The sequence below is a fragment of the Macaca fascicularis genome, chromosome X, assembly GCF_037993035.2.
Source record: "Macaca fascicularis isolate 582-1 chromosome X, T2T-MFA8v1.1".
NCBI classification, from domain to species: Eukaryota; Metazoa; Chordata; class Mammalia; order Primates; family Cercopithecidae; genus Macaca; species Macaca fascicularis.
Genome location: NC_088395.1, coordinates 148,919,138 through 148,939,699, shown reverse-complemented (window position 1 = coordinate 148,939,699; position 20,562 = coordinate 148,919,138). Strand labels below are relative to the sequence as shown.

Below are 20,562 nucleotides of genomic sequence, written 5' to 3'. Positions count from 1 at the left end.
GCTGTAGATGTGTGGTATTATTTCTGAGGGCTCTGTTCTGTTCCATTGGTCTATATCTCTGTTTTGGTACCAGTACCATGCTATTTTGGTTACTGTAGCCTTATAGTATAGTTTGAAGTCAGGTAGCGTGATGTCTCCAGCTTTGTTCTTTTGGCTTAGGATTGTCTTGGCAATGCGGGCTGCATTGAGTCTTAGCTTTTAACAAAAATGTTTCAAAAGTAAAATAACAATAAAAGGGCTATAGAATAAGGATATAAAGAAAGGATAATACTTTCGTAGTTCATAAGCATGATGATTGGGTATTCACACACATGCATGAGATATGCCACCTTCCCACCTTGTTAGGATGTTGGCGCATAACCCGTCTTACATGGAAAAAAAAGAAAAAAACAATTTTACAGTTGTACAATGTGTTTGTGTTTGAAGCTAAGTGTCATTATAAAAGTCAAAGTGTTTCAAAAATTAAAATTTATAAAGTAAAAATGTCACAGTAAGCTAAGGGTATTAGTACAGAAGAATTTATGTAATAAATTTAGAGTACCCTAAGTGTATAGTGTGTATTAAGCCTATGATAGTGTACAGTAATGTCCTAAGCTTTCACATTCACTTACCCCTCACTCACTGACTCATTCAAAGCAACTTCCAGCCCTTCAAGTTTGAGTCACGGTAAGCCTCCTATACAGCTGAGCCATATTTTTTGTGTCTTTCACAACATATTTGTACTGTACATTTTCTAGTTTTCAATATATTAAGATACACAAATACTTACCATTGTGTTACAATTGTCTACAGTATTCAGTACAGTACCATGCAGTATAGGTTTGTACCTGGAAGCAATAGTCTATCCCTTATAGCCTAGGTCTACAACGGGCTATACCATCTAGGTTTGTGTAAGTACAGTCTACGATATTTGCACAATGATGAAATTGCCTAAGAATGCATTTCTCTGAATGTATCCCCATGGTTCAACAACACATGACTGTATGTACTTGTCTCAAGAACTGGGTCCAGTTATCTGCACAGAGGCTTCTCTGCTAATACACAGGAGATAAATTTGTAGATATGATCACAAAATGGCTTGTGAATATAGGATGAATTTGCTATAGTGATAATATTCTCTAGTTTGTTTCTATCTTCCATGTAGTTACTCAGTAGCTACTGTCAATTCCACCTCTGAAATGTATCTTAGATGCTTTTTCACATTTCTTTTCTGATTTCACTAACCTAGGTCATCATATTTTCCCTGGAACTCTAGCAATGCCGTTCTAACTGCCTTCTCCATTTTTACACTTTTTCCTATGTTCAGTCTCATTCTTTTCAAATTCACCTTCCACACTATGGCCTAAAGAATCCCTCCAGCAATCAAGTCTGATCATATGCCACACAAGACTTTTTGTGTAAAACCATCAATGATTTTTCACAACATTCTAGGAAAAAACACAAACACACGCACATCCACACACACACACATACACTTAAGCAAGATAAGCAATCAAGTTCTTTATTTTGTTTTATTTATGATACTTTAAGTTCTAGGGTATAATAAACCTCAATCTATACTTTCATCTTCTTCTCCTAAAAACAGTCCCCAAATAACCTAAGCTACCACAGTGCTTGCCTTGACACTTGCTACATCTAAAACATACTAAGTCCTCCTTTTATCAGCTTATGCTGTTCCTGCCTCCTGAAATGTCTTTCCACACTTTGCCTATGAATGTACTTTTCCATTGAGACCAAAGTCAAATGCAACCTTGTCTTTGAAACTTCCCTGACCCTTCTACATAAACTGATTCATTCTCTCTCTCTAATTCCACAATACATGTTTAATGATACTATTTCGCACGTTTCTATTTTTTATCTTGTATTTTTGGGGTTTGTCTCCTTCCATCCATATATTCTTAGCACCTTAAGGGCATGACAGCATCTTCCTCATTTCATATTTATCTCAATTTATTAAGGCTGCTGGCTTAAACAACAGACATTTATTTCTCACAGTTCTAGAGGCACCAATAGATTTCCTTCCTAGTGAGGGCCTGTTTCCTGGCTTGCAGATGATGGCTGTCTAGCTGTATCCTTGCATGGCAGAGAGAGAGCACAAGTGCTCTACTATCTGTTCCTCTTCTTATAAGGACACTAAATTACATCCTGGGAGCACCACCCTCTTGAACTTATCTAAATCTAATTACCTCTGCCAAGCCCCACCTCCTAATAACATCACATTAAGGGTTACAGCTTCAACACATTGAATTTGTGGGGGACACAAACATCCAGTGCGTAATACCTACCAATTTGCTCCTCTCCCATTTAGTGTTTAGTATAATGTTGAGTGTATTATAGGCTTGGAGGCGTGAAAACCAACCTTTCATACATTCAATTGCTCTGAGGTCTCTGACTGCAGTTGACAGGCAGTCCTGCTGCTATACTCTGATCTACCATTGTATTCCTGTGGAGGCCCTCCTAACCTCCAGCCTGCTCTCAGCCTGTGATGAAACACAGTGGGAATGCTAAAGCAGACAAGCCTCTGGGAGATTTAAAACTTGGCCGGGTGCGGTGGCTCATGCCTGTAATCCCAACACTTTGGGAGGCCAAGGCAGGTGGATTACAAGGTCAGGAGTTCGAGACCAGCCTGGCCAATATGGTGAAACCCCATCTCAACAACAACAACAATAAAAAAATGCAAAAATTAGCCAGGCATGGTGGCATGTGCCCGTAGTCCCAGCTACTCAGGAGGCTGAGGCAGAAGAATCACTTGAACCCAGGAGGCAGAGGTTGCGGTGAGCCAAGATCACGCCACTGCACTGCAGCCTGGGCACAGAGTGAGACTCTGTCTCAAAAAAAAAAAAAAACAAAAAAAACATCTTTGATGGCTGAGGCTGACTTTTGCTTTATGATTTTCCTTTGGCCTTGCTGAACTCTCTTAAGCCTAGGGTTAGGGTAACTGTTCTGTAGTCTAAGACACATCATATAACCTTTCTTCCTTCTCTCTTTCCTTCACAAGTGTCCACCCTGTATTACGGTGTAATGGTTCTTCTGGCCTTTTTTCCCCATTTTCCCTCACAAGCAGTGCCCCTAAAAAAATCTCTTGTATGGTAAGTCCACTTGTGTTCGTCCGTTCTTACACTGCTGATAAAGACATACCCAAGACTGGGTAATTAAAAAAAAAAAAAAAAAAAAAGAGGTTGAATGGCCTTACAGTTCCACATGCCTGGGAAGGCCTCATAATCACGGTGGAAGGCAACGAGGAGCAAGTCACATCTTAAGTGGATAGTGACAGGCAAAGAGAGAGATCTTGTGCAGGAAAACTCCGCCTTACGGAACCATCAGATCTCGTGAGACTTATTCGCTATCACAAGAACAGCACGGGAAAGACTTGCCCCCATGATTCAATTACCTCCCACTGGGTCCCTCCCACAGGGTACCTCCCACAATACATGGGAATTCAAGAAGAGAGTTGGGTGGGGACATAGCAAAATCATATCATTGTGCTCCTGACCCTCCCAAATCTCATGTCCTCACATTTCAAAATTAATCATGCCTTCCCAACAGTTCCCCAAAGTCTTAATTCATTTCAGCATTAACTCAAAAGTCCGCAGTCCAAAGTTTAACACAAGACAAGGCAAGTCCCTTCCTCCTATGAGCTTGTACAATCAAAAGCAAGTTAGTTACTTTCTAGATACAATGGGGGTACGGGCATTGGGTAAATACAGCTGTTCCACATGGGAGAAATTGGCCAAAACAAAAGGGGTTACAGGCTCCATGCAAGTCTGAAATCTAGCAGGTTAGTCAGATCTCAAAGCTCCAAAATAATCTCCTTTGACTCGATGTCTCACATCCAGGTCATGCTGATGCAAAAGGTGGGTTTCCATGGTCTTGGGCAGCTCTCCCCCTCTGGCTTTGCAGGACATAGCCCCTCTCCTGGCTGCTTTCATGTGCTGGCATTGAGTGTCTGTAGCTTTTCCAGGTTCAAGGTGCAAGCTGTCGGTGGATATACCATTTAGGGGTCTGGAGGACGGTGGCCCTATTCTCACAGCTCCAGTATGTGGTGCCCCAGTAGGGACTCTGTGTGGGGGCTCTGACCCCACATTTCCCTTCCACACTGCCCTAGCAGAGGATCTCCACGAGGGTCCCACCCCTGTAGTCAACTTCTGCCTGGGCATCCAGGTGTTTCCATACATCCTCTGAAATCCAGGCCGAGGTTCCCAAACCTCAGTTCTTGACGTCTGTGCACCCACAGGCTCAACACCATGTGGAAGCTGCCAAGGCTTAGGGCTTCCACCTTCTGAAGCCATTGCCTTCGCTGTACCTTTGCCCCTTTTAGTCACAGCTAGAGTGCTGGGATGGAGGGCACCAAGCCCTAGACTGCACACAGCAGAGGGACCCTGGGCCGGGCCCATGAAACCATTTTTTTCCTCCTAAACATCCAGGCCTATGATGGGAGGGGCTGCCACAAATGCCCCTGACATGCCCTGGCTACATTTTCCCCATTGTCTTAGTGATTAACATTTGGCTTCTTATTTTGTATGCAAATTTCTGCAGCCAGCTTGAATTTCTCCTCAGAAAAATGGATTTTATTTTCTAATGCTTTATCAGGCTGCAAATTTTCCAAACTTTCATGCTCTGTTTCCCTTTTAAAACCGAATGCCTTTAACAGCACCTAAGTCACCTCTTGAATGCTTTGCTCCTTAAAAATTTCTTCCTCCAGATACCCTAAATCATCTCTCTCAAGTTAAAAGTTCCATAAATCTCTAGGACATGGGCAAAATGATGCCAGTCTCTTTTCTAAAACATAACAACAGTCACCTTTACTCCAGTTCCCAACAAGTCCCTCATCTCCATCTGAGGCCACCTTAGCCTGGATTTCATTGTCAATTTAATTATTAGCAATTTGGCCAAAGCCATTCAAAAGTCTTTATGGAATTCCAAACTTTCCTACATTTTCCTGTCTTTCTCTGAGCTTCCCAAAGTTTTTCAACCCCTGCCTGTTACCCAGTTCCAAAGTCACTTCCACATTTTTGGGTATCTACAGCAGTGCTCCCCTCTACTGGTATCAATTTACTGTATTAGTCCATTTTCACACTGCTGATAAAGACATACCTGAGACAGAGCAAATTAAAAAAAAAAAAAAAATGGTTTAATGGACTTACAGTTCCACATGGCTCAGAAGGCCTCACAATCATGGTGGAAAGCAAGAAGGAGCAAGTCACATCTTACATGGATGGTGGCAGGCAAAGAGAGAGAGCTTGTGCAGGGAAACTTCCTCTTATAGAGCCATCAGATTTTGTGAGATTTTTCACTATCACGAGAACAGCATGGGAAAGATTTGCCCCCATGATTCGATTAACTCCCACCAGGCCCTTCCCACAACATGCGGGAATTCAAGATGAGATTTGGGTGGGGACACAGCCAAATCATATCACACATCACCATGCTTAGTGTAGGCTTTATGGGGGACCTTGAATAATACATTACTTGTTTGTTGGTTGGTTGGTTTGTTTTGTTTTGTTTCCAGAGTCTCACTCTGTCACCCTGACTGGAGTGCAGTGGCACAATCTTGGCTCACTGCAACCTCCATCTCCTGGGTTCAAGCGATACTCATGTCTCAGCCTCCTGAGCAGCTGGAATTACAGGCATGTGCCACCATGCCCAGCTGATTTTCATATTTTAGTAGAGATGGTATTTTACCACGTTGGCCAGGCTGGTCCAGAACTCCTGACCTCAGGTGATTCACCTGCCTTGGCCTCCCAAAGTGCTAGGATTATAGATGTGAGCCACCGTGCCCAGCGACATTAGATTTAAATGAATTAATGAGTCAAATAATGGTGCATTTTTTCTCCTAAATACCAGATGCCTTTGTGCTACACTCTGGCTATTCAAAGTCCTTAATCTTACATAATCCTCAACTCAGATCTTTTTTTCCCCTCAATTTATTCTTATGTTTGAACCTGGGAGCTTCTGGAGTTATTGATTGTCTATGTATAACAAAGGTCATATAAGTCATTTGAACAGGAGAGAGGGAAACACTGGGTAGAAGAGGGCGGTTCACTATCAAAGGCCCCACCCTCAAGCCTGGAGACCCACAGCCCTAAATGGGGACAGGCATTCCTGTTTTCATGCCAAAAAGTTGTCTTTTGGCCTGCCACACTCCCTATGCTGTACCCATGTAAACCTCAAACTGCAGGCTCCAGAAGCAGACCAGCAGGTGAGAAGATGAGAAGACAAGCAAACTGATGGCAGAACAATGCGACAGAGAAAGAGAGAAGAAGAGAAACGCCTGAACTCTGAGAGGAGTTCAGCTGGGGGCAGTTGGAAAGGAATTCAGCCACTGGATGACCGAACTCCAGGGAAAGATCATCTTCCCACTCCATCACCCTTGCTGACTCCCCATCCATCTTGCTGAGAGCCACCTTCACCACTCAATAAAACCCTACATTCATGCTTCAAGCCTGTGTGTGACCCAGTTCTTCCCTGGATGCTGGACAAGAGCTTGGGATGCAGAAAACTGTCACACTAGCCCCGTGCCCTTGTGAAAAGGCAGAGGGCCCATTGAGCTGGTTAACACTAAAACCGTCTATGGATGGTAGGGCTAAAAGGGCACATTTTAACACATGCCCACTTGAGCTGCTGCACCTGTCCATCTGCATGCTCCCCCTCCCCTCAGGGTTTTGAGCAGTGGCAGTGACCGAACAGGCAAGCCACATCCCTGTTGCACGTCCTGTGAAGGAGATCAGGGAACACTCCTGTTTTATATGGACCTATGACTAGTGACTAATAACTCACTCATACTTACTTTTAAACAAGGAGGAGCTGAGAAAATAATATTTATAATTGAATAAAGTGGTATTATCAAAAATTGTAAACTTACTTTATATTTGCACAAAACTTGTCTGAAAGTATTTAGTATATGTCCTGACTTTGCACTTGTTTTCAACTGCAGTTTTTAAAGAGATAACTTAAAAGGTATAAGTATAACATTAGAGGAAGAGTGATGCAGCGCCTGCAGTACTGAGCTTGTTGCTGTATTTCTATTATTATCTGTCAATTGAATACTGACAGTATGGGCAACAAACAGAGGATTTCAGGGAATGTCTGGATATAATTACCTATAATACACGTGTATGAAAGAAAGGAAACAACTGTAATAATTACAAAATTGTTATTGAACCCTCTCATCTGTCAGCTAAAAAACAGGAAATAAGATTATCTCATAGCTTCTAAATTATGGTTGAAGTTACACTGAGCTAGATCAGGACTGTTATCTCTTTCTCACACACACACACACACACACACACACACACACACACACACACATTTCTTGACCTCAGATGCAGAGCAGTGTGCTAATCACATCCTTCAGATATGGTACTCTTTCATTATTGATCTACACAAGTTTCCTGTCTTACCTTAATCCATTGTTTTGTCCTGACTTCCTTTTGTATTTGTCCATTTTGCATTGCTTTAAAGGAATACCTGAGACTGGGCAATTTATAAAGGCAAATGATTTATTTGGTTCATGGTTTTGCAAGTTGTACAAGCATGGCACCCACAACTTCTTGGTTTCTAGTGAATCCTCAGGCAGTTTTTATCCACGGTGGAAGGTAGAGAGAGAACAGGCATGTTATATGGTAAGAGAAGGAGCAAGAGAGAGGTGCCGGGCTCTTTCAAACAAACAACTGTTGCACGAACTAAGAGTGAGACTCACTCACTACTGCAAGGACAGCAGCAAACCATTCATGAAGGATGTACTCCATGACCAGAACACCTCTCACTAGGTCCATCTGCAACACCAGAAATCATATTTCAACATTGGATTTGGAGGACACAAATATCCAAATCAAATAACTGCCCCATCTTCAAGCTCTTATTAATATATGTCTTTGGATATGTATGTGTCTTTGCAAAATTATACAATATATAGCATAGTGGTTAAGAGTGAAGATTCTGAAGATAGATTGCCTCAGTTTAAATCCTTGCTCTCGGGCTAAATAGCTATGCAGTTTTGGAAAAATTGCTTACCATCTCTGTTATTCCATTTCCTAGCATTATTGTGAAGAGTTAATAAGTTAATTAGGCCCGGAGTGGTGGCTCGTGCCTGTAATCCCAGCATTTTGGGAGGCTGAGGCAGGCAGATCATGAAGTCAGGAGTTTGAGACCAGCCTGACCAACATGGTGAAACCCAGTCTCTACTAAAAAACAAAAGTTAGCTGGGCATGGTGGCGTGCACCTGTAATTCCAGCTACTCAGGAGGCTGAAGCAGGAGAATCGTGTGAACCTGGGAGGCAGAAGTTGCAGTGAGCCGAAATCGTGCCATTGCACTCCAGCCTGAGCAACAGAGTGAGATTCCTTCTCAAAAAAAAAAAAAAAAAAAAAAAGGATAAAAAAAGAAAACTATGTATTTAGAAAAACATCAGGCACATAGTAAGCCCTCAGGAAATGCTGGCTATTCTTATGTGTACACATTTATAAATTACATGAATGATAGTCCAATGTCATTGTATTTCTTAATTTTTCACTTAACACTGTATTTGTAAAATTCACATATAATAGTGTAAGCATATCTAGTTTATTAGTTTGACTGCTTTAGACTATTAATCCATTATCTATTTGTGATGGATACCTAGATTGTCTCTAACTCTCAGCTACCACAAACAATATAATTTCTAATATGCCTATTGGGATTATATTCTGCTGCAAGTAACAGAAACAAAATAGTGGTTCATTTATCTCACATAATGAAAAGTCTATAGGTATATGGCTTCATCCTTTGCAATAATTCAGCGTTAAAATATAGTTTGTCTATTATTAATAGCGCTATACCGGGTCTTTTTTCTGTTGTTTTATTTAGTGTTTGCTACACATGGACACACACGTGTGTGTATGTAAGCATGTAGATATAGATAATTTATTCTGCTGTTAATCTTATATTTTGGACATATATTTTATAAGCAGTATATAGTTTAGTTTGTAAATGCAACCACAAAATGTTTGTTTTCTAACTAGAAAATTAGTCCATTAGCATTTCTTGTGATTGCTGGCTTATTAGAATCATTTCTATCATCTTGGTTTATGATTTGTTGTTTTTAATTTTTAAATTATTTCTCTTGCCTGTTTATATTTTTATGACTTAAGAATTTCTTAAATTTATTTTTTTCTCTACTGTTGGAACTTTTGCAAGTTGCACAATCTACTTATGTGTGTTCAACAAATGCCTTAAGTATCATCATGTTCATTCTTTAATTCTCTAAAGCTGATCGACTTACCACTTTTCTCTGAAGATATAAGTTTTTCAGAATACTTTAATCATAAGCTTCCTTTTCTGTCTTTTTGTTTTATTTGGTTTTCCGATGCTTATTTTTCTTTCTGTTTTATTTTTTAGCCTTTATTCTATATCTTAATTCCTCAAATTAAACATTATAATTATTGTTTTAAATAGTCTTTCTACTTCAATCTCTTTCCTCCTTCTCTACTTTCCATTGGAAATACTAAATGTTCATTTTGCTAGTTTGAAAACTGTAGATTCACTTTCAAAATGTTAACAGTTGCTCCAACTCATTACGATGAATGCTTTATTTTTCCTGTAAGTTCCTTAACCTTATCAATAGCTATATTTTCCTATGACAATTTGTTTTTCTTTCTCTTTTCTCTAATCCAAGCACATAACAAAATGTCATGCACATAAGAAAGGTTCAGTGTTTGTTGGAATCATGTTTAAGTGGTAGAAATAGTATTTGTGCAATATCTCTGATAGGATCTGAATAAGTGCTTGGTGAATTAACTCAGTAAAGTTTAGAATAAAACAGCACAACAAAAAGTGAAATTTTCAAATACTTATTAAGAATTCTAGTATCTTTACAACCCAGTTAAGGAATCTTATTGATCCTGTCTTCCAAAGACATTCAATGTAACCTGTATTCAATGGCCCTATCCACATGGCACGACTTGTCACCATTTTGAGTATACTAAACTGAATATCAAATGGTAAAAAAAAAAAAAAAAAAAAAAAGCCCCAAAAGACAAGAACATTGTGATTACAGACACAGGCAAAGAGCGGGGAAAAAAAACACTTTCTGGGGAAATTTTATCACTATGCTTTGTTCATGTAATGAAATCCAGCTGAATAGTACTTCAAAACTTTCTGAAAAGAGTAAATAGTATCAGTTGAGAATATTAAAGATCCCCATGAGAAGAACTCAGTAGGAACTAAAAGAAAATTGGGAAAAATCACTTACTGAATACTCAGAAATCTGGATGGAAATTCAAGGACATGATTCATCCATTCTCTCTCTCTCTCTCTCTCTCTCTCTCTCTCTCTCTCTCCCTCCCCTCCCCTCTCCTCTCCTCTCCCTGAGTTTTCTGTAGTTTTTAAAGGAGCATCCATAATATTTGTCTTGTATTCATGCTATGGAAAGATTAGATAAATAAGTCATATTAGGCTACAAAAAGTGCTTTCTGAGCTTTGAGGGATTGATTCCCACCCCCCCTTACCTCCAGGATTCTTTGTTCAACGCAGAACTACACATGGTCTGAAGGAAGACTCACATTCTTTGCAGGTCAGCAGGAAGAGACTTGCCAATAGATCAAGTCCCTTCCTGATGGGCATTTGAGTGTCATTACCATTGTTCTTCCTCTGTTTTTCCTCTGTTCTACATATTCAGAGAAATAATTTCTCTCATTTACCTTGGGACTCAGTGTTCCCTTCTATGTGGCAGCAGAAGGACAAGCATCACCACATTTTTTTCCTTATACTCTTGAAAAAAATGGACATTTTACATTTGTATGGGTAACCTTATAATGCTGCTGTGTTAGAAAACATCAGATGCTTTTGTCTCACTTTATAATTATATGCTTACTGGGCCTCTTCTTCCTTTCTTTCTTTCATGTATTAATTCTCTCACACACTTTCTACTTTTTTCTTTTCTTTCCCTTTGCCTGTGTTTCCTTTATTGTTCTGCATATTAACATTTTCATAATAACAAATAATGCAATATTAGCATTTATAGCTTTTTGGTGTGTTAGCCACCATAGTAATACACTTCACATAGGAGGTATTACTTAATTGTTAACACTAGGAAGAAAATATCATCATTAATTCTAACTTCCGAATGTGAAAAATCAAGCTCAGAGAGGCTAAGTGTTTTGAAAGGCATAGGCTAGTCACCAGACTCAGGTATTTACAACTGCAAAGTTCTTGCTCTCAATGGTGATATCTACTCCTGATCTCTGAATATCTCATTTACAATATGCTATTCTGGCATACACATAGCACTTTAAGAGCCAATTGATGGTAGACATTTTTAATGCCAGTATGTTAACTACATTTTATATTTAGTATTTGGAATTAGGTATAGAAAGAATGTACCTTAACACAGTTAAGATTATATATGAAAAACTCACAGCTAACATCATACTCAATAGTAAAAGTTGAAAGCCATTTCTCTGAGTAGCAAGACATAAATGTCCACTTTCATCACTTATGTTCAAAATAATACTAAAAGTTCTAGACAGGGCATTAAGTTAAATAAATAAATAAATGACTAAATAAATAAGTGGCATTCAAATAGGAAAGGAAAATGTGAAATAATCTCTGTTTGCTGATGACATGATATTACATATAGTAAACCCTAAAACTCCACAAAAAACTAGTAAAATCATAAAATTAGTAAAGTTGCAGGATACAAAATCAACACAAATATCAATAGCATTTCTTTATACTAACAACAAATTATGTAAAAAATAGGAAGTCGACTTCATTCATGATAGCATTAAAAATTACTTAGGAGTAAATTTAACCTAAGAGGTGAAAGATCTGTGTATTAAAAACTATAAAACATTGATTTAAAAAATGTAGATGACACACATAAATAGAAAGATGTCCCATGTTCATAGATTGGAAGACTTAATATTGTTAAAATGTCCAGTCTACCCAAAGTGAGCTGCAGGTTCAATACAGTCCTTGTCAAAATTCGAATTCTATTTTTCACAAAAAACAAACAAGCAAACACAAATCCCAAAATTCAAATGGAAAGACAAAAGACTCCAACTATTCAATGCAGTCTTGAGATAAAATAACAAAGGTGGAGGCATCATATTAACTGACTTCAAAATGGATTGCAAAGCTATAGTAATCAGAACAGTATCAGAAAGGCATAAAAGCAGACACATTGACCAAGAGGACAGGACAGAGAACCCAGGAATAAACCTACACATTCATGGCCAATTTATTTTCTACAAAGGTGCTAATAATACAGGTGGATACAGGACAGTCTCTCCAATACCGTTTTTGGAAAACTTAATATCCCCATGCAGAAGAATTAAATTAGACTCCATCTGTCATCATAAAAAATAAAAATGGAGTAAAAACTTAAATGTAAGTTCTGAAGCTATAAAACTACTAGAAGAAAGCATAGAGAAAATGTCCACAACATTGGTCTGGGTAAAGTTTTCATGGACATGCCCACAAAGGCGCAGGCAACAAAAGCAAAAATAAACAAATGTGATTGCATAAAACTTAAAAACTTTTGCACAGTAAAAAAAACAATCAAGAGAGAAAACAGCCAATTTATGGAATGGGAGAAAATATTTGCAAACCATAAATCTGATAAAAATCTAACTTTCATAATATATAGTGTACTCAGCACAATAGCAAGAAAACAACTCAATTTAAAAATGGGCAAAAAATCTAAGAAGACATTTCTCAAGGCCAGGCACAGTGGCTCATGCCTGTAATCTCAGCACTTTGGAAGGCTGAGGCAGGAGGATCACAAGGTCATGAGTTTGAGACCAGCGTGGCCAGCATAGTGAAACTCTGTCTCTATTTTAAAAATATGAAAAATTAGACGGGCGTGGTGGCAGGTGCCTGTAATTCCAGCTACTCAGGAGGCTGAGGCAGGAGAATCACTTGAACCTGGGAGACTGGGGTTGCAGTGAGCCGAGATCGTGCTATTGCACTCCAGCCTGAGTGACAAGAGTGAAACTCCGTCTCAAAAAAAAAAAAAAAAAAAAAGACAGACATTTCTCAAAAGAAGGCATAGAAATGGCCAACTGACATATGAAAAAATGCTCATTATTACTAGTTCATCATGGAATAAAAAATTAAAACCACAAAACTAGGTATTATATCACATCTGTTAGAATGAAAACATCAAAAACACAAAAGATAACAAGTGTTGGTAAGGGTGTGGCAAATAGAGAACACTTGTGCACAGTTAGAGGACTTGTAAATTAATGTGGCCATTGTGGAAAACGGTGTAGAGTTTTCTCAGAAAACTAAAAACAGAATTACCATATGATTCAGAAATTCCACTTTTAGCCATATAACAAAATAAATTGATAAATTCGTATTCCAAAGAGACATCTATAATCTCATGTTCATTACAGGTGTTTTACCTATTCATAATAGGTAAGATATGGAAACAAACCTAGTGTCCATCAGCAGATAAATGGATAAAGAATATGTGCTAATATGCACAATAGTATACTATTCAGCCTTATAAAAAATTCTATTCATTGTGATAACATAGGTGAACCTAGAAGACATTATTTTAAGTGAAATAATCCAGGCACAGAAAGATATAAACTGCATAATCTAATTTATATGTGCAATAAAAAAGTTGAGCTCAAACAATTACAGAGTAGAATGGTGGTTATCGGAGGATGTGGGAACAGCATGAATGGAAAAAGGGGAGATGTTGATCAAAGGGTACAAAGTTTCAGCTAGATAGGAGGAATAAGATTTAGTAATCTATTGTGAAATATTGTGACTATAATGAATAACAAAATATTGTATATTTCAAAATTACTAAACTAGTAGATTTTAAATATTGTCATCACAAAAAATAAGTATGTGAGGTGATAAATTTGTTAATTAGCTTGTCTTAATAATTCCATAATATAAACATATACAAAAACATCACATTGCACCCCAGAAACATATGCAATTATTTATTTTGTCAATTTAAAAGTAAAACTTAAAAAATCACCCATGTAATAAAAATGATTGTGGTATTGGGCATCTTTAAAAGTTTTCTTCTCCTTCATCTATCATGTCAATTCCAGTAGCTTTTACTTTCAAATTACCTCTCCAATTCATTGTCTCCTCTGCATTCTGACTGCTATAGATCCCAGCTTGAGCTTCATTGTTTGTCCCTTGAACGGCCAAAACAGCTGTCTAAATGGCCTCCTGGTTTCCCAACTTGCACCCCTCCAATCTGGTCTTCACCCTGTAACCTGAAGGCAATCAGAACACCAGAACTAATCTATTCTGTCTTTTGCTTAAAATACATAACATTATCATAATTAATTTAAAAATATATCCAGATCCCTGACATAGAAGAAAGACTCTTTAAATATGTCCAAGAACCTTCACCTATTTCATTTCTTCCTCGTATCCACTGTATGGTATCCCATTCTGAACCTTTCTTCCTGACAGACTCATAGAGTTTAAGCATCTTCTTTCACTGTGAACTGTTTTCGGATCTCCTCAAGTTGTATTGACCACTTGCTGTATTATCTCTCCATACTTTATAGTTAAACTATTAAACACTATACTAAATACTATTTACTTTACTAAAATATCTTTATGTCTAGGGAATTGTGAATTCCTTGAAGGCAGGATGTATATTACCAGCCTGTTCTACCATACCAAACACACAGCCTTGGATATTAATTAACCATTAGTAATCTTTATTCAATTTAAATGAAATAGTACCATAACACAAAATTTGTAATAAAATGTGAGCTGGTCATCGTGAAACCAATAAAACCATCTCTAAAAACTACAGAAATTCTTTTACATCATTTGTTTCTCTTTTTTTCTTTATCATCACTTTCATTTTAAAATTTAATTTTTCATCACCTTCCACTTGGGTTATTGAAGTAACCTTGACGCTGACTTTCTGCATTCAATTTCTGCCCTCCTCCCCCAATCCGCCATTCACAGTATGAGAGTGACATTATCAAACCATTTGCTGATCATGTGAGTCTTCAGCTTTCACCCACTTAGCTCCCCATTAGCCACTGAAGTTCAAACTTCTTACCTTAATCTAAAAGGCCTTTCAAAACATTGCCAGAGTATATATTCTCTAATCTCCTATAATTTCCCCAAATATACAATAGTCTTTTATACCTCTGACTAGTATCCATGAAGCTCCATTTTCCTGAAATATCTGTCACTATTAACTCCACCAATAAAAGCTTACTCTTCCTTCAAGACCCAGTGCAGATGTAACTTTCTCTCACTTTCTCTTACTATCTCTGTTCACATCACTTAGGAAGAATAAATTATTCCCATAACACTTTACAAACACCACTATTATAACATATTATACATCATCCATTTTTGTATATGCATCTGTATTTGCCAATAGAGTATAATCTACTTGAGAATAAGGGCTACAGATTACCTATTTTTGTTCTTGAAAGCCAGGTGTGATGTCTAGAACACAATTGATAATCACTGTTACATATTATGTGGGTCCATATTGGCAACATATATTATAACAAGATGAGGTTACAAGATATATGTCTGTGTGTGTGTATGTGCACTTAAAAACTCGTATAAAGAAGCCATCTTTTTGTACATAATGTGAAATTAATGCTGAAATATTTCAAAGTGTAGGATAAATCATTCAATGTGGCTCAAAATTTATGTTTTTTATTGATTTTGTGTGAACTGTCCTCTCTGTTTCATATCATATCTTGTAGACAATCTACCATCTCATAAAAATAGTTACATAATTGCAGAATTATATTAGATGGAATAAAAGTTTCATTTATGAGTGAACATTTTAATCATAAACACATGACATATCCTAAAACATTTCTGCCTCTTTTCTCTTGAAACATGGAGAAAATAATAAATGTAATCAATAGAATTTTAATCATTGATTTAGTCAACCATTGTTTTCTAAACAATTACTATATAGCAGATACTCACCTACATTTAATGATATAGCATAAATACCACAACATTGGCCCCTGACATATTAGAACTTGTAGTCTGTACTGTAGACTAAGAGCAAACAAAAATTATTCAATTATAAATTATGAACATTTTTATAAAGAAGATGTCCAGGGTGTTATAAATACATGTAACCTCCCTGAACATTGATCTCCTCACTTATAAATATTCCAGAGTAATTTTGACATAATAATGACAATAGTGATAATAGCAATTGCTATTTATAAAAATCTCTTTTATCTATTTATTCTTTGAAAATAATTTTACATCATTAGTACAATTTACTATTTCAAAACTATTTATGGAATGTCTACTATATACCAGGAAGTATGTTGATCACAATGAATACAATGGTGATGTCTAACATATTTTTAAAATAATCATGTAAGTATGATAAATACTATGAATAAGACAGTCTGTGTTTTCACAAAATATGTAGTGTTTTAATGGATAATGTTGGATAAAAAGGGCAATTACAAAACAGTGAGATAATTTAACATTAGCTACTTTAGTAACGAAAGGTTTAAAAATACCTTCCTAATGAAGGTGATTTTTTTCCTGCATTAATTAATATGTAGGCACTGCATGATCCCTTGGAAATCTTATATGCTCTAAACTCCCTTTCCCAATTAAAAGTCCCATTCCATCTGTTTACATACCTTAGGTAGCTATTTGATAGAAAGCAATTTAATCAGATTAATTTGAACTATGGCATAGACAAATCAATTGTCAGCTTTTCCAGAGATAATTGTGTTTTTAAAATGATAAATTTATTCTTTCAAATTACTACATCGGTTACAGGTGTGGCTAGGAACATTTTTTGCATCAAGAGACTCCCTAAAAATCCCTAAACCATACCCAGAAGACAATCAGCTTACTGCTTGCATAGGAGGACAGTGCTTTAGAAGAAAGGGCAAATCAATGCTGTATATATATATATATATTTACATTATATATTTATTTTCTAAAAATTACTTCCTGGATATCCTAGATTCACTCAACATTCTGTCTACCGTCATAGTTTTGCCCAATCAGAATTTATGTTCAGAACATTGACCTTGAAACATTGTCTTACACACCAAGGGAAACACAATTCTAATTCCTAGGCACTATTAAACCAATTTGGAATGATTTTCAACAATGACTGAGATACTATTGGGTTTTAGAGTAACCCTCAACTAACCAAAAAAAAAAATTAAACCAAACACCTGATTCCCCAAGCAGCCTGAATAATTGGAGTTTTATGGTACATTAACATAAACATTAGACAATTATTTCCCCCATCTGTTCCCTTGTTTCAAAATCCCCAGCGAAAATCTTTGTAGTAGCTCTTAAAAATGTTCCTGGAATCCTATCCCATTTCAGTAGCTCTTATCTAAATTTCCTTTGCTGATATTGTCATCTTAAATGGTGCTATTGTGTGCCAAGCATTTTTCTCATTTCTCCAGTATTGCATTCTTTTGTTATTTAATCATTTGAAAAAGTGGAACTTTCCATAACATTTCAGGAGTGATTCTTTCAGGTTAGCAATTAAAATATTGGTATTATTTAACATTACACTTAATTTATCCATTTTCAATTATTTTAGAAACTCATCATAATATAAGTAAGTTTCACAGGTATTAAATAACAGTGTTCAATAAATTAACAACTTAAGATATTTCACATTTTTTCAACAAATCTGGTCAGTTTTGCATCTGCCAAGAAGATGCTTAGTTATGAAATTAGCATCAACAACAGCTACCACAGCAATAGCATTTTTTGTTTTATTTTTCTAAGCATATACCAAAGAGCTGTTTTTACCTTCAACAGTAAAAATTGGGCAAGAAAGTAAAAGAACCAACTATTTAAATTTAGTACAACCTGAAAATTCTGTCCTAGAGAATGAAAACGGTGACTTTCTATCTGACACACATCCATTCTGCCTTAGCATGCTTTCTTAATATTTAATAATAATAACATGATTTGGGGATATTATTAATGCCGGTACCCAACCTTTTCAATATGCTTACTTTGCGCAGCTTAAAGAATTTAAGTGTTTTAGACAGCTCTTAATGTCAATTGGAGCATCTACAAGCCTAACACAGAGAATGTATTTTTTCTATATTAAAGCAAAATATTTTAACAAATCATTTTTAAATATACTGTGTGTACTTTCTAGCTATTGTTATGCTAATCATAACAATCATATGCTACCTTTTGAACTTTTAATGTCTTTTGCATCATGTGGAATATTTTTGGAAACTGGAAAGGCTGTTATTATTACTATTACCTCCAAATAGTCATATGTGATACGGCTTTTTTCAGTTCAATATGTTTTTTAATCCTGAAAGTAATATATTCTTTCATCTTGCTCTGTGACATGTATACATATAGTCAGCAAAAACAAAAAAGAGTTGAACACCTTTTTTTTTTTGCAAAGCATTGCAAATAAAGCAGAAGATAATCATAATAAGGCAACATAGTGCAATGGATTTAAGTAGATCTGGTGTCGAATTTGTATCCCATGAATCAGTGTAAATTTTATCTTTATGAAAGAAAACCAAATACATTTGCACTGGCAATTTTTTTCTGCACATATTTGTGAAAAGAAGTGTGCTGAAAATTATTTCTGTTCCCCTTTAAGTTGAGAAACTCAGGAGAGCAGAGTCAGTTACTTAAAACAAAGAACTCCATTTCTACAGTCCTCATCATAAAGAGAGGCTCCATACTTTCCAGGACCTGAGATTACAGCAAAGGGAATTATTAACCAGAATTTGCTCTCCTCTACTTTAGAAAAAAAAATATATGCTATCAAACATGAATCACTGATGCCATTTTTTGCCTTTAAATGTATTCTGGAATTATGATTAAATAATTGTATCTTCAAGTATCAGTGCTAAAGTGGAAGTTATCTGAATTTCACCCCTCTAATCTTGAGAACTCTTTAAAGGGTATTTTATGGTTAATGTAATTATTTCTTTGAAGAATAAAATGTACTTGGCCCCCAGGCCTTGCCAACGTAAAAGAGGTTGGTTCAAATAGTTACTTCAGAGTGACCATAATATGATTCATTTGTTTTCACTATTCTTCCTCCTGAGTTTTCCTCATTAAAATGGGATGTGCATGTTCTTGAATAAATTCATTAGCTTTTTGAATACAACATTCTATCAGAAGGCACTAGTTAAGCTATTAGCTTCAAGGTCCATAGAAGGGCAAGATATATCACATTACATATTTAGTAATGGTGATAAACTGTACAGTCTTCAGAATGATTGCAAAATTGAGGTCATGCATCTAAGAAATAAGATTATTTTGATAGTGACATTCAAAATAATGCAGGTTATTTTAAAATCGAGTAATGCAAAAAGGTGCTGAGGTTGCAAAAATATTTAATCAATTAGAAAATGAAACCAATAGAGCCAACGACCTACTTTCTTTCTCTTCATGTCACAAGCATTTTTTTTCCACAGGAATATATTTTCCTACTGAATTACCAGGACCACACATACATATCTGGATTCTGACATTTTCCCAACCCTTGTTGACTTTTTAAAGAAACAGAGACAATGGAACTGTTACTCCCCATTGAGAATTGAAATAAATTTTACTTCAGGGCTCTTCATGGAGCTAAAATGATTTGTTTTTTCTTTTCCATCTGCCTTATCGATAGTAGATTGTTGGGTTTATAACTTTGAATCCAGTGTCGATTTCCAGCCCAATAGAAAATTATTCACTCAGTCCTTTCTCTAAGCCTGCTTCAAACTACTCCTGTGGCTTTCACAAATTTTGGTAGAGCTTTGGAGAACTGAAATCAGATCCAGATTGAAAGCTGGGCATTTGATTATTGTGGTCATTTTAACCTTTCAATTCAACCCTAAAGTTATTATCATTTAGGCATTCTAAACATTTGAATTGACTTCATCGTTTTTGTGAGTTATAATGCATGTCAAATATGCAGAAAAGTACAGCTATTACCACCACCTATTTATCACTCAAATATAAAGATTTTGAAATATTTGAGAACTTTTCCTAATAAAACATTGCAGATAGACATTAATTCTAATTATACTCATAATGACCTTTATACATTAAGTAATTTATTGTATTCTTATTAATACAATAATAGTTTACTCATAATATGAATGTTTACATTAGTGTCTTACAATATATTAGGCACTATGCTAAGTGCTTTACATGTATTGACTCATTTAATACTCAAGTTCCCCCATGAGGAAGGCACTATTATCCCGTTATATAAATATGGCATCTGAGACACAGAGAAAAACAAGTTACTCTAACGAGGTTTATATAGTTAGTAAGTGACAGAGTTAGGGGTTTACCAGTTTCTACATACTGATTTCTTAACCAGTATGCATCACAGAATGCCTCTCAGAATTAATTTATTTATTTTTTTCTCTAGTCATCTATTGAATGGTTAACGTTGGTTGCATTGTTTCAACACATATTTTAAAACTCTTGTATATATTTATGTGCACATGTGATAGATGTTATATTGGTTTTCTATGACAAAATACCACACACTGGGTGGCCTAAACAACAGAAATGTATTTTCTCACGGTTCTGAAGGCTAGAAGTACAGAGCAAGGTGCTGGCAGTTTTGTTTT

General features: G+C 36.3%; 1 non-coding gene across 1 annotated transcript; it reads left to right on the top strand.

Moving 5' to 3' along the window:
- The first annotated feature begins 267 nt into the window (after positions 1-267).
- LOC123571521 (small nucleolar RNA U13) lies at positions 268-371 on the top strand. The gene has a single exon (XR_006695672.2). It is a non-coding gene; the product is annotated as a small nucleolar RNA U13 (small nucleolar RNA).
- The last annotated feature ends 20,191 nt before the right edge of the window (positions 372-20,562 follow it).